The 12,508-nt window shown below is 45.4% G+C and overlaps 1 protein-coding gene across 6 annotated transcripts in view; it reads right to left on the bottom strand.

Annotated features, from left to right (window-relative positions):
- Positions 1–12,508, bottom strand: part of ABHD6 (abhydrolase domain containing 6, acylglycerol lipase) — a 98,507-nt gene that overhangs the window by 30,560 nt on the left and 55,439 nt on the right. For all 6 annotated transcript variants that reach the window (XM_070390868.1, XM_070390873.1, XM_070390871.1 and 3 more), the window contains exon 2: positions 1,774–1,838. The gene's annotated coding sequence lies outside the window, so the exon portion shown is untranslated. The remainder of the gene's footprint in view (positions 1–1,773; positions 1,839–12,508) is intronic.

Here is a 12,508-nt window from a genome sequence, read left to right as displayed (position 1 = left end):
CTTTCTTCTCCTCCTTCTCCTTCCTCTTCCTCTTCTTATTTTTTTTTTTTTCCTTGTGAATTTGTTTTTGTGGGATGTAGCGGATGGGTCAGCGGGCGGTTCTATGCCACGAGGGTGCTGTACACTCTACTCTTCCTGGGATAACTTTTGGAGCCTTTTCTGTTCCTTGGAGGCTGCTGCTCTTGCTACAGCAGCCTCTTCAGGCCCATGGCTGAGTGGCTCCCCTTTCAAAAAGCATTTCCACTTTTTCTTGGGGACACTTCTAGTTCCTGCCTCTTCAGGGTCACGGACTGGTTCCTCTTTGGGGAATGATATCTGCCTCTGGGAAGACTTGCGCTGCCAGCTGTCTCCTCAAGGTCCCTACCAAACAGCGCCTCCTCTTTCTTCAGTTTAGATAAAGAGACAGGCGGGTCTCCCAGCCCATTCGCCCGAGGAGCCCCCTCGAGCTTTTGCTTCTTTTTGGGTTTTCATGTGTCTGGCGTGTTACCGCTGTTAGGGAGATACTACCTTCTTGAAATCTGAGTATAATATCCAGCTATGAAGTGCCATTACATTTACCCAACCCTGGTTTCTGAAACTAGGTTCTTATTCCTCAAAACTATCACTAGGGATCAACAGTTGGGGGTGTGCAGGAGGCAGCCGATAGATGTTTCTCTCTCACTGATGTTTCTATCTCTCTATCCCTCTCCCTTCCTCTCTCTATAAAATCAATTTTTAAAAAAAGACTTCAAGGTTATACTGATTTAATTTTTGGCGCTTTGCCTCTATGTCCCAGTTAAAGTAAAATATATTCTCATTAATGTAGATGGAAACGGAGGTTGTATATTGACGGCTGAATTTTGGCATAGTGGCTGTACCCTATCAATAAAGGCTGTAAGTGTTGTGTAAAAAACTTGCGCTGCTTAATGTGCGACTATTTAAATTAAAGTGAATTAAATACAACTCAAAGTTCAGTTCTTCAGCCACACCATCCCATTTTATGGGCTTGAAAGCCACATGTGAACAGAAGCTGCCCTGCGGATCAATCAGCACAGCTTAGGGCTTTCCACTCCTGAAAGCCTCTTACAACCCATTCCTTATGCCCCTGGGGTTCCACATTCACGAGGAATGTTGGGTGGGAGGGAAATCCCCGCCAGTGTGAGTCAGACAGACCACACACGGCTCCCTCAGCCACCAGGCGGGCCCAGGTCCTCACTTGTGGCTCCCATTCCTGTCCCGGGTGCTCTCTCACAGCCCAGCTCTGCCAGAGGCACCTCGCAGTTCCCTCCAGGGATCAGCCTGCCCTGGCGAGCTCTAAAGCTCGACAGGACCCCAGCTCTACCTCCAAAGCTGAGCTCCACAGTTCCACCCGCATCCCAGATAACCAACCTGCCCCTGCAAGCCCCGCACAGCCCCACATTGTCTTGCCTCGCGTGTCCCCTTCATGAGCACACTCACGTCCTGGCTGCCCGATGAACTCCTCTCTGCCTTTGTGGCTGATTCCAGCGTCACGCTGCCCAGGAAAACATCCTGGTCCCCACAGGCCCAGGACTTCAGCCTCCCTTCCAAGTCAGAGCCCTCCTCCTGGCAAAGTCTCTGCGAACTGCTTGTAGGAGGTTCTGGGTGCATATCTGAGCTCTGAAAACCTTCAGGTGCCCACACCCTTCCCGCCAGTCCTTCTGAAATCACCCACCAGAGGGTGGTTTCCAGGGAGCTTACAGAGGAGTCCCAGGCTCCTAACTGCCCTCCCCCCCACCCCTTTTTTAATCTATGGTTTAAAAAAGCCATACTCACTGTTCAAGGAGCACAGTCTTCTTTCCCAACGGCTGCTGGCTCTGGTAGAAGATGAAAATGAGATTCTGAAATTACAAAAAGCGAAAGCAAGGACGCGTTAGGAAATATGAACTAAGTGATAACAGCCAGCAAACTGCTGGCTTTGCGGGAGGCGCAGAGCTCTCCTTGAGGCAGGCCAAGTACAAATGCCCGGTGGCTTTATAGTAGCCTCCGTCCAAGTCGCCTCCCCCGGTTGAGCAACCCGCACAAAGGGCAGGGCGTGCCAGGTCCCGGGAGGGCAAGAAGGAGGTCAAAGACCAGCTGAGGTGAGAAGAGAAGCATGGGAGTGAGAGGAGGAACCTGATTGTCTTTTGGAGGATCAACTTAACTGAGACCCTCCAATAAAAACTAAAACTCTCCTTCTCCATCGGGGAACAGGGGTTACCTAAAAGCTGTCCTCGGAAAGAAATGAGAGGAAGGTGGCAACACCGTGCACGTGGGAATACTATTTCTACTAGAGCAGCGGCTCTCAACCTGTGGGTCTCGACCCCTTTGGGGGTTGAACGACCCTTTCACAGGGGTCGCCTAAGACCATCGGAAAACACATATATAATTACATATTGTTTTTGTGATTCATCACTATGCTTTAATTATGTTCAATTTGTAACAATGAAATTGGGGGTCACCACAACATGAGGAACTGTATTAAAGGGTCGCGGCATTAGGAAGGTTGAGAACCACTGCCCTAGAGTAACTAGCTCCGATTCAGGGCTAGACAGAGCACGGGAGCTGGGAAGGGCACCGCAGTAGGAGAGCGGAGGCAAGGGTAAGGGAGGGCCAATGCACAAACCCCGATTATTTCAGAATATGGTAGGCAGTTAGACAGACATGAGCAGGGCGAGGACAACGGGCCAGGGACAGAAAGTCACCAGGGAGGGAAGCCCCAAGTGCCTAGAAAGCACCTAGCCATGGACAATCTGTAGGGTGGGACTCGTCCCCAGGCGACCTTTCCTCCCCGTGCATCCTGACGTGGTGTAGACCCCCCGACCTTTCCTCCCTCTGCATGACATCCAGGCCTCAGTTGTGTTTTAGATCCAGGCCCAGAGAAGCAGCAAAACCAGACAAGCGACACCATGGCTGACCTCAGGACCCGCTGCATTGAGTACTGACCCCCTGCCCTGGCTCTGGCCCCTTAGTGGAGACCATGACGCCTGGAAGCTGATGAATATTCTATTGGATTGTAACCTGGGTCCCCCCCCTAAGATCTTCACCATTAAAAGCGTTTTGATGGAGGACCCGTGCCCGAACCTATCCCCACCCCCTTACCATTACCTCCCTCACTCCCAAGCTCCGAGGGCCCTTCTTCTGCCTCTGTAACTCACTGACCCGTTTCCTCTACCACTCACTTCTTTCCTCTGGAATTTTCTAAATACATTGTTTGAGTCTTGGCTCTGATTCTTCCTAGCCAGAACTCAAGCAGGCTGGTCTAACACCCAGGGCTGTTCCTCCTGCCACCAACAAGAGGATCAAAGAGTTAAATATAAAAAAACAAAACGATAAAAGTTCTGGAGGAAGACATGAGAACTCTTTTAAAATATCTTCATGGGCAAAGTCTTTCTAAGTAAAATATACAACCAGAGGCCATAACAAAAAGATGAATTAAATTGACATCATAAACATTTTTTTTAAATTAATTGTTTTTAGAGAGGAAGGGATACATACACACACGCAGAGAGAAACAATGTCTTCTACTTATGCATTCATTGGTTGATTCTTTTTACTTTTATTGATCTTTATAGAGAGAGGAAGGGAGAGGGAGAGAGAAACATCAATGTGAGAGCAAAACATTGAGAGGCTGCCTCCTGCATGCCCCCTATCAGGGATCCAGTCCAAAACCTACACCTATCAGGAAGATCCTCTAGCCCAGTGGTCGCCAACCTTTCAGACCACATGGACCACCAGTGAGTCTAGCCAACGGACCTAACCGGCCAGGGCATAACAATGTTATTCATTCATTCATTCATTCATTCATCCTTACCCCAGGATACATTTATTGATTTCAGACAGAGAGGAAGTTGAGAGAAAGAGAAACATTGATGTGAGAGAGAAACATCAATTGGTTGCCTCCCGTACACACCCCAACTGGGGATCGAACCAAAACCTGGGTATGTACCCTGACCTGGGATGGAACCCACAACCTTTTGGTGTTTGGGACGATGCTCCAACCAACTGAGCCACCCTGCCAGGGCATAAAAATGTTCTTAAATGGCCACATGGAAAGAAGTTAACTTTTGTTGATACATATCAGAGGCAACAGTAATTTCCTTAATGTACAAAGGGCTCCTACACATCAATATAAATATCAATAAAATCTAACAGAAAAATGGGCAAATGATCTGAATAATTTACCAGGAAGTAATACAAATGACTCTTACAAATATAAAAAGATGCTCAATCACATTTAAAATAAGAGACATGTGCCCAGCTGGTGTGGCTCAGTGGCTGAGCACTGACCCATGAACTGAAAGGTCCCTGGTTCGATTCCCAGTCAGGGCACATGGTCAGGTTTCAGGCTTGGTCCCCAGCTGATCGATGTTTCTCTCTCATCAATGTTTCTATCTCCCTTTGTCTCAAAAAAATAAATAAATAAAAACATATTTTAGGAGATATGCAAATTAAATCTATAAGGTAATGGTAATGTTTATTTATCACACTGGCAAAGAACAAAAAGTTTAATAGACTATATTGCTGAGGCTGTGGGGAAATAGAGGCTCTCATACAATCTGCCAATTTACATTTCTATCAACAACTTTATAGATGGCAACTTGGCAAAATCTGAAGCAATGTTATATGCCCATACACTTGAGCTAACAATCTCACCTAAGAATTTGTTTATAACTAAGTAAACATGTCTGAAAACATGCCACATTATTTGTTACAGTATTATTTATTATGGCAAAAGATTGGAAATAATTCAAATGTCCACTTATAGGAAACCTATTAAGTAAATGAGGGTATAACTTTGTAAAGAAGTATAATGAATAGCCATTAAATACAAGTAAAATTAAATGTAAGCAATTAAAATAATGAGGCAGTCTATTTGTCTCTATCAGTAATAACCTCCAAAGTACATTGTTAACTAAAAAAAGCAAGGAACAGAAGAGAGTGGATGGAATAACACCTCTTGCATTGAGCAAGAGAGAAAAAGAAGTACATACATTATGCTTGTATATGTGTGAAACGTTTCTGGATAGATGCACGAGAAACTGTCATCATGGCTGGCACCGGAAAGGGAAATGAGGGGCAAAGGGCCGAGATAAGAGGGACTTTTCGCTGATGCCCTTTTGTTCCTTTTGGATCACTACCATGTGCATGTATGAGGCTTTCCCTATGTAATTAAAAAATAAACTCCTAAAATAAAATAGTCTATCCTACATTGTCCAATACCTTAGCCCAGTGGTCGGCAAACTGCGGCTCGCGAGCCACATGCGGCTCTTTGGCCCCTTGAGTGTGGCCATGAAGTTTCAATCGCACTGTACGTGCGCACCTGCACGTGGTATTTTGTGGAAGAGCCACACTCAAGGGGCCGCAGTTTGCCGACCACTGCCCTAGCCACTAAGCCACACGTGACTGTTTAAATTTAAATTGATTGAAATTAAATAAAATTTAAAATTCCGTTTTCTGATGCCACTGCAATAACCTGGTTATTGTTTAACAGGAAGTGAGTAAAGGGGAAAGCGAGGTAATAGAGGCATGCCAGTTACACAGCTTCGCCAAAAAGCTGAATTTAACACGTCAAGGCTGTTCCCTGCTGACTGAGGGGGGGAGGGACTGGAGGGAGGCAGGACACATGCCCACTGAGGTCTGAGTGATGTGGGACGGTGCTTCCCCATCAATCACACCTGAAGTCAAGCCAGTGGCCAGAATGGGCATGGTCACTCCAGCTCAGGAAACCTAAATATTTAAACGTCCAAACAAGGAAGGTTCAGCGCGCGCGCGCTCTCTCTCTCTCTCTCTCTCTCTCTCTCACACACACACACACACACACACACACACGTGCGAGTGCTTCGGACTCCTGCTACAGGGGAAAGTGCTCCCCGGTGCCCTCACGGCGCACACATGAACTAAGAGGCTTTCATTAGCCTGGACCCTGAAGCACACCCGGCGGCAACAAGGTGCGGAACCTCCGCACACTGGCCCTGCTTCTGGCTCTGCTGAGACCCCAGCTGCACCTTTGCCAGGACTGGCTTGAGGGGCAGGGGGCTTTGGAACCCAAGAAAAGTGACTCCATGCAAATAAAACCTGCTTCCACATCCCATCCTCCCGTGCAATTCTTAGAAAATTCATTTTCTGAAGATATCGCAAGAATGACACTCCCGCAAGTGACCAGGGAGTTTAATTCTCTAGCGCTGCCGAGGCTTCTGGCTGAGCAGCTCTCCCCCTGGGAGCACACTGACCACCAGGGGGCAGCTCCTGCATTGAGCGTCTGCCCCCTGGTGGTCAGTCCATGTCATTGTGACCAGTCGTTCTGCTGTTCCGTCAATTTGCATATTAGCCTTTTATTATATAGGATTATATGTAACAGGATATTATATATAACAGGATATTATAAAAATTAAGTTACAAAATTTTTATTAAAACATTTTTTATATACCGTTATATTGGCTGGTCTGAAAAAACATTCATTGTGGGCTGCATGTGGCCCACGGGTCGTGAGTTTGACATGCTTGATGTAGAACATTTTCATTATCACAAAAAGCTCTACTAGCCAGCTACAAAGGCCCATTAGAGAGAGCAACCAAACTTGTTTCTCATGTTAAGAAATACAAATTCAATGTTGAAAATCCCCCTCCCTCTACACAAGCTAGATGGCCTGGCTGCCTAAGATATAACAAAGCCTGGGAGCTCCTGCCCTGTGTGACTGTCCAAAGGTGAGGGCAGCTTGGCAGGGTCAAAGTCCAGCACTCTAACACAGAAAATGAAATATTTCCATGCAGGAACCTCACATGGTCCATAAACCAGAAATTCATAGCTCTTTTGTGGTTCTGGGAGAAGTGTTAATAAGAGGATTCACTCTGGCATACTTTGTACCAAAGCCCTAGCAACTGTTCTTGCTCAAGAGCCAACCAAGCTCACAGCCACCTCCCCTGCTTCTGCCACCTGGGGCAGTCGTGTGGGCAAGGAAACAGCCTACCCAGGCAGGTCCTGTGGACAAACAATCAGAACTAGAAAACCCTGCCACTCAATCCTCTGGAAAGTCAACCTAAGAAACGTTCAAACCTGCAGAGAATTTGCATAGTTTATGTGAGCCACACTGACAATCTCCAGGAAACAAAATCTCAACGGATTGATAAAATGCTCCTGAAATTGGCAGTGAAATAGGAATTTTTAGGGGTGAAAAAGGTAGGTTTAGGGAACTTTTAAAATTAAGGGGGTCCATGGAAAAAACACAGGACTACAGAGTTGCAAAAGGTTTCATTTCCATAAGACAGGGAGCAGGGAGCCAGCAGAAGTTACATTTCCATAAGACAAGGAAGTTGGGAGAGGCAGCAGTTACATTTCCATAAGACAAGGGAACCAGGAGTACAAAATGTCTCTATTTATGAAATAAAGGAGGAGGAAGAGAGCCCAGAGGGAATGGGAGAACAGGGAGGAGGGCCTCACATGTCCCATGTGAGGTTTGACCTTTGAGCTCAGGAGTTGCTATAGTGACCAAATCAGGAGGGAATAGTGACCAGTCAGAGGGGATATCAAGGCACAAAAGTCTGCAGCCTTTATAAACCTGGGGAAAAGGAACCCGGGACTCCTTCCCCCTCCCCACGTGGGAGTCTGTACTTGTTCTTCAATAAATTTCCACCTTTGCTATACCATCTTCCGTCTGTGGTTCCACTCTTCGACTCCCACGGACAAAGAATCTGGGGAAGCCATCCTGCCCAGGGGAACACCGCGTGTTCCAGTCCAAAAATCCCGTATCGGCAGTTTGACCATCATTTTATACGTCAGAATCAAACAGGAAGACAGTCAGTGGCTTACTATTGCATGAAATCCCTTGGTAACAGATTAGGGAGGCAGGAGAAAGCAAAGCAGGGAAATCTCTGGGACTGGATAAAAAGTAAAACTAACAGGCATACTTTTTTTACATAGGTAAGTATGGAATAGTTAACTATTGACATGGTAACAACAATGAGGGGATTTGTAGTCTCTGCTCTGTTGCTGGTTTTGCTTGGAGGGGTCCAGAAAAAAGGAAATTGTAGGGAGCGGCTATAGGGTTAAGCCTTGGACTGACCTGTTGGCAAAGCCACAACAAGTCCCAGCTTAGAGGGCATAGCCCTCTTAGCATAATTAAGCTGATCTCACGATGCTCCCTAGATCCTATCTGGGTAGCCAATGGGCTGTGGCAGGTGCAGCAAGTGCTGCCAAAACAAGCGAAACTCACAAGAACATTATAACTATGGTGACCACTACAATGTTTACCTCTGGCTATAAAATAAAGGCTCAGCTTCCGGTCTGGATCTCTCTCTGTGGCCTCAGCCAGGCACAGGAGATCCACCTAGACCCAGCTTATTCTCTTTGTCTGTCTTTTCTACATCCTTCACTACCCCTTCTCAGGCTCATGGAACCCTTGACTGAGCTGGCCCGCCACAGGAAATTACTTGGATATTCCAAAGGTGTGATCTTAGATGCAAAAAGACAACAGACAGGCTCAGTTAAGATGAAGGTTGACCTTTGTTAGGGAAAAATACCACCCTAGGACATGACTACTCACCATGAACTGCTTATAGTTGGAAAGTTTTAATTTCGGACCATCCTATGTGGTTACTTTCAATCTCTTAGTTTGTAAGGCCGCCATGCAGGCCTCACCTGAGCTTGTCTGGTTTAGTATGTGCCCCTCTCCCCCCTTACACACACACACACACACACAGAAGGCAGGCAGATCAATCAGGGGCTCAGCTGGAAGGCAGGTGGCTCACTACCCTGTGGTGGATCTTCTAAAAAACCATCCTGGCGCCGAAACCGGTTTGGCTCAGTGGATAGAGCGTCGGCCTGCGGACTGAAAGGTCCCAGGTTCGATTCCGGTCAAGGGCATGTACCTGGGTTGCAGGCACATCCCCAGTGGGAGATGTGCAGGAGGCAGCTGATCGATGTCTCTCTCATCGATGTTTCTAACTCTCTATCTCTCTTCCTTCCTCTCTGTAAAAATCAATAAAATATATTTTAAAAACAAAAACAAAAACAAAAAAACCATCCTGGCCAAGAAGGGAGGCAATGAAACTTGCAACCCCTGCCCTGGGCTAGCCTAGCACCTTCAAAACATCAGCCTCTGGGTTCAAGATGTGGGCTGTGGTGATCGTCTGAAACAACCACCTGCTTGAAATCACACTTAAAACAAGAAAGCCCTACAGAAACACACGCCTGTTCCTGCCGGAGGAACGATGAGCCAAAAGCCACTTGACCCGTTACCCCCAAGTGAAACAGGTAGAATAAAATGTTCCCCAAAATGGCTCCATCGAATTAAGCCCTGCGAGAACTGTTAGGATTTTTGACTGGTGATGCAGGCTCTGAAAGAACTGAGAGAAGAGATGCAGAGAGAGAGAGTTTATTTTTTACTTTCCCTACAGGGAAAGGACTGGTGCATTGCTAATCAATACACGGGCAAAGAACAAAAGCTGCTCCCCCTTTTAAAGCCTTGGTTACTGTTGCTAGGTGACAAGGAAGGGAAGGGGATTTGAGGGCTGGAATTGAGCAGATATGAGGGGGGTTGTCTTTTAAAGTTTGTTTGCTTTTTTAGTCTGGGCAGATATCCCAGGGAGGTCTCTTTATCAGTATCTTCACAAGCCTATAAAACATTCTTAGAGTGAAAGTTACAAAGGGTTTGAAAGAGGCCTGTTTGAAGGGGGGGTGGGTGAGGGGGAGAGGAAGGGACCTTTCTACTAATTACCCCTGAGTTGTAAAAAAAAAAAAAAAAAAAAAAAACCAGCAGAGAGGAGGTATATGTAAGAATGTAGCCTTGAAAGTAACTTATCTTGAAGTTTGAACAGAGGGGCTGTTTGGATCAAAGGAGCTAACAATCTTGGGGTTTAATTACCAGGTGCTTCTCATAAATTGTGGGAGGAGGAGGAGGAGGAGGAGAAGAAGAAGGGCCTTTTTTTTTCTGTCCTTACAAGAACCATGGCAGTTTTCAATAGCTAGCTATAAAGCAATGATCCAGGAACTAATCTGACTTTCTGTAAGTTTATTTTTCAGATCTAAAGGCAAGCCACAAACCCCAGAGGCAAACTCATTACCTGATTGGGAAAGTCCCTTCCTACATCATGTAAGTAAGTCTTGCACAGTCCAGAATGCCTTGCTTTACTGACGTGCACCCAGACTTCAGTAGGACCCCAGTGTCCCTAAAAAGGAAAAAGCCAGCCAACCTACACCCTGATTGGTTAACCCCACCAACCTCTGTGTTCCCAAGGAATAAAAACCCTGCAATGGGTAAACAGAACCGGGGACCCTATTGCAGTGTTCTTGTCCTCTGCAGGGCCTCCATAAACCTGCCTTTGCTTTTATCCATGTCCCTGGTCCGAATGCTAACACAGGGACCCCAAAGTCTTCAGGCTCTCGGGGAGCCCAGAACAATCTTTCAGTGTATGAATTAGTGCAAATAAATGCATGTGCTTCATCGCCCGAGGTCACCTCTCCAAGGTAAAGTGCTAGGAGGAGCATCACATAAGTGAGCATTTCCCACGTGAATGAAAGACGTTAAAATAGCCTGTATGAGTGTACAACAGCAGAGGGCCTAAAATAGAACCCTGGCACCCAAGAACATCTCCCTGTGCCCGAATCTGCACTCCTAAGTGAAAGGAAAAGCAAGAATCAAAGAGAGTTTTGTCATTTGTAAAGGAGGTGAAGTTGGCCTGCAGTAGTTTCTAATTGCAGGAACAAAGCTGGTGTGAGACATAGAAAAGCCCTGTTATAAACCACCAGCAGGTTTCTATCAGGACAAGATTTCTTCAGGATCCTTTGTGAGCTGTCCCCCACCTTTTTGGGGGGGAGAATCTTCTTTCTGTAGGAGATCTCTTTAACCCAGGAAAATTAGCACCAGAAAAGGCTACAGGCAAAATTTCATAGTTAAAACATAGTTTTGTGCCCTAACCAGTTTGGCTCAGTGGATAGAGCGTCGGCCTGCGGACTGAAAGGTCCCAGGTTCGATTCCGGTCAAGGGCATGTACCTGGGTTGCGGGCACATCCCCAGTAGGGGGTGTGCAGGAAGCAGCTGATGGATGTTTCTCTCTCATTGATGTTTCTAACTCTCTATCCCTCTCCCTTCCTCTCTGTAAAAATCAATAAAATATATTAAAATAAAATAAAATAAAATCACCAAGCAGTGCATGCATGGCATGCAAGGGTGCTTAATAAGTGTTAGTCTTTAAAAAAACAAAACAAAACAAACAACACATAGTTTTGTTTAGAACTTTATCCAAATAAATAAGACATAAAAATGTCTATTTAAAAAGTAACAGTAAATATTGAACAAAATTTTGGTTTTAACTGCAATCCTGTGCTATGTGCTAATTTTGAGGACAAAGAATAAATCTCAGGTAGACTGTCTATAGTAAGATACATCTGAAGTATGGTAGCAATCATCTCAGGTAGAAACTATAGTTTAACTTTAACCCTGCTGTTTGGTTTCTGTACTTATTTGCTTGCTAAAATAATAGAAAAGTTATTTTGATTTTCTGAATTATATAAATCATCCCATTCGATTAAATACCCTATTGATTGTAATGTGAGTATCCCTTTGGTTGTGGTCATACTGGTCTTAGAAAGCACAGTCTTCTGTACCTGGGAAGGACAGCACAATTATCCCAAGGTCAGAGGGCTCCAGATAACGTGTCCCTGATGACTCAGTGGTCCCAAGACCCGAGGGCTCTAGATAATGTGTTTCTGTCAATTCAGTGATCCGGAATTCCAAAACTATAATTTAGATAACATGCTTAAGTAAACTGCTTCTGCTTCTGTAAACTGCTTTTTTGCAAACCAGGTTCCTCATTCCAAACCTTGGGATGTAATCAATACCTTTGTGATCTTTGCCTATATAAATCTGATGTTGGGGCTGGGGCGGGCACTATGAGATCTGGGAGAGCGAAATGCCCCCTCATAGTCCTGGATTTGCAATAAATGTGACTCTTGAGGCATCCTTTTGTGATTCTCTGGGTACATACAACACATCCTTCCTATTAACATTTGGTTATCAAAGTGGTATCAGAAAGAGGACATTTTTTGCAAAAATACCTTATTGCTTTTTCAAAGGCTTTTCAATTCTTTGGTTTTTCAAGTCTCTTTCCCCTTCTTTTCATCCATTAACAGACCTTCATCTATTATTGCCTTTAAGGCAGGATAGTAAGGAGGCAGGCACATTCCTTGGCAAGTAGAACGAGGAAACTGAGACAGATAGCTGTGGTTATCGTTATGATTAGCTACTTCTTAACACTACGGTGTCGGGTGAATTTCCCGCCAAAATATAAGATGGCGCGGGCAATTATTTAGGTTTCCCGCGCAAAATCAGAGTTAGTTTAAACACGTAATAATATTCACAAAACTCAAAACTAAAGACGTCCGGACACAAGAAGTATTTCTCAATAACTATTCTCTTTGCATGGTGAGATATCCAGGGATATCGGTTATAAAATGAGAAAACAATACATTGGTACCCTAACGGTATTGTACTCGACCAGCGCCATAAAGTGTTCTCTACTTACAAGGGATTTTT

This window comes from Myotis yumanensis, unplaced genomic scaffold (genome assembly GCF_028538775.1).
Source record: "Myotis yumanensis isolate MYYU_CA2020_CCGP unplaced genomic scaffold, mMyoYum1.0.hap1 SCAF_14, whole genome shotgun sequence".
In the NCBI taxonomy this organism is placed as follows: domain Eukaryota; kingdom Metazoa; phylum Chordata; class Mammalia; order Chiroptera; family Vespertilionidae; genus Myotis; species Myotis yumanensis.
This window is presented reverse-complemented; position numbering and strand designations above follow the sequence as displayed.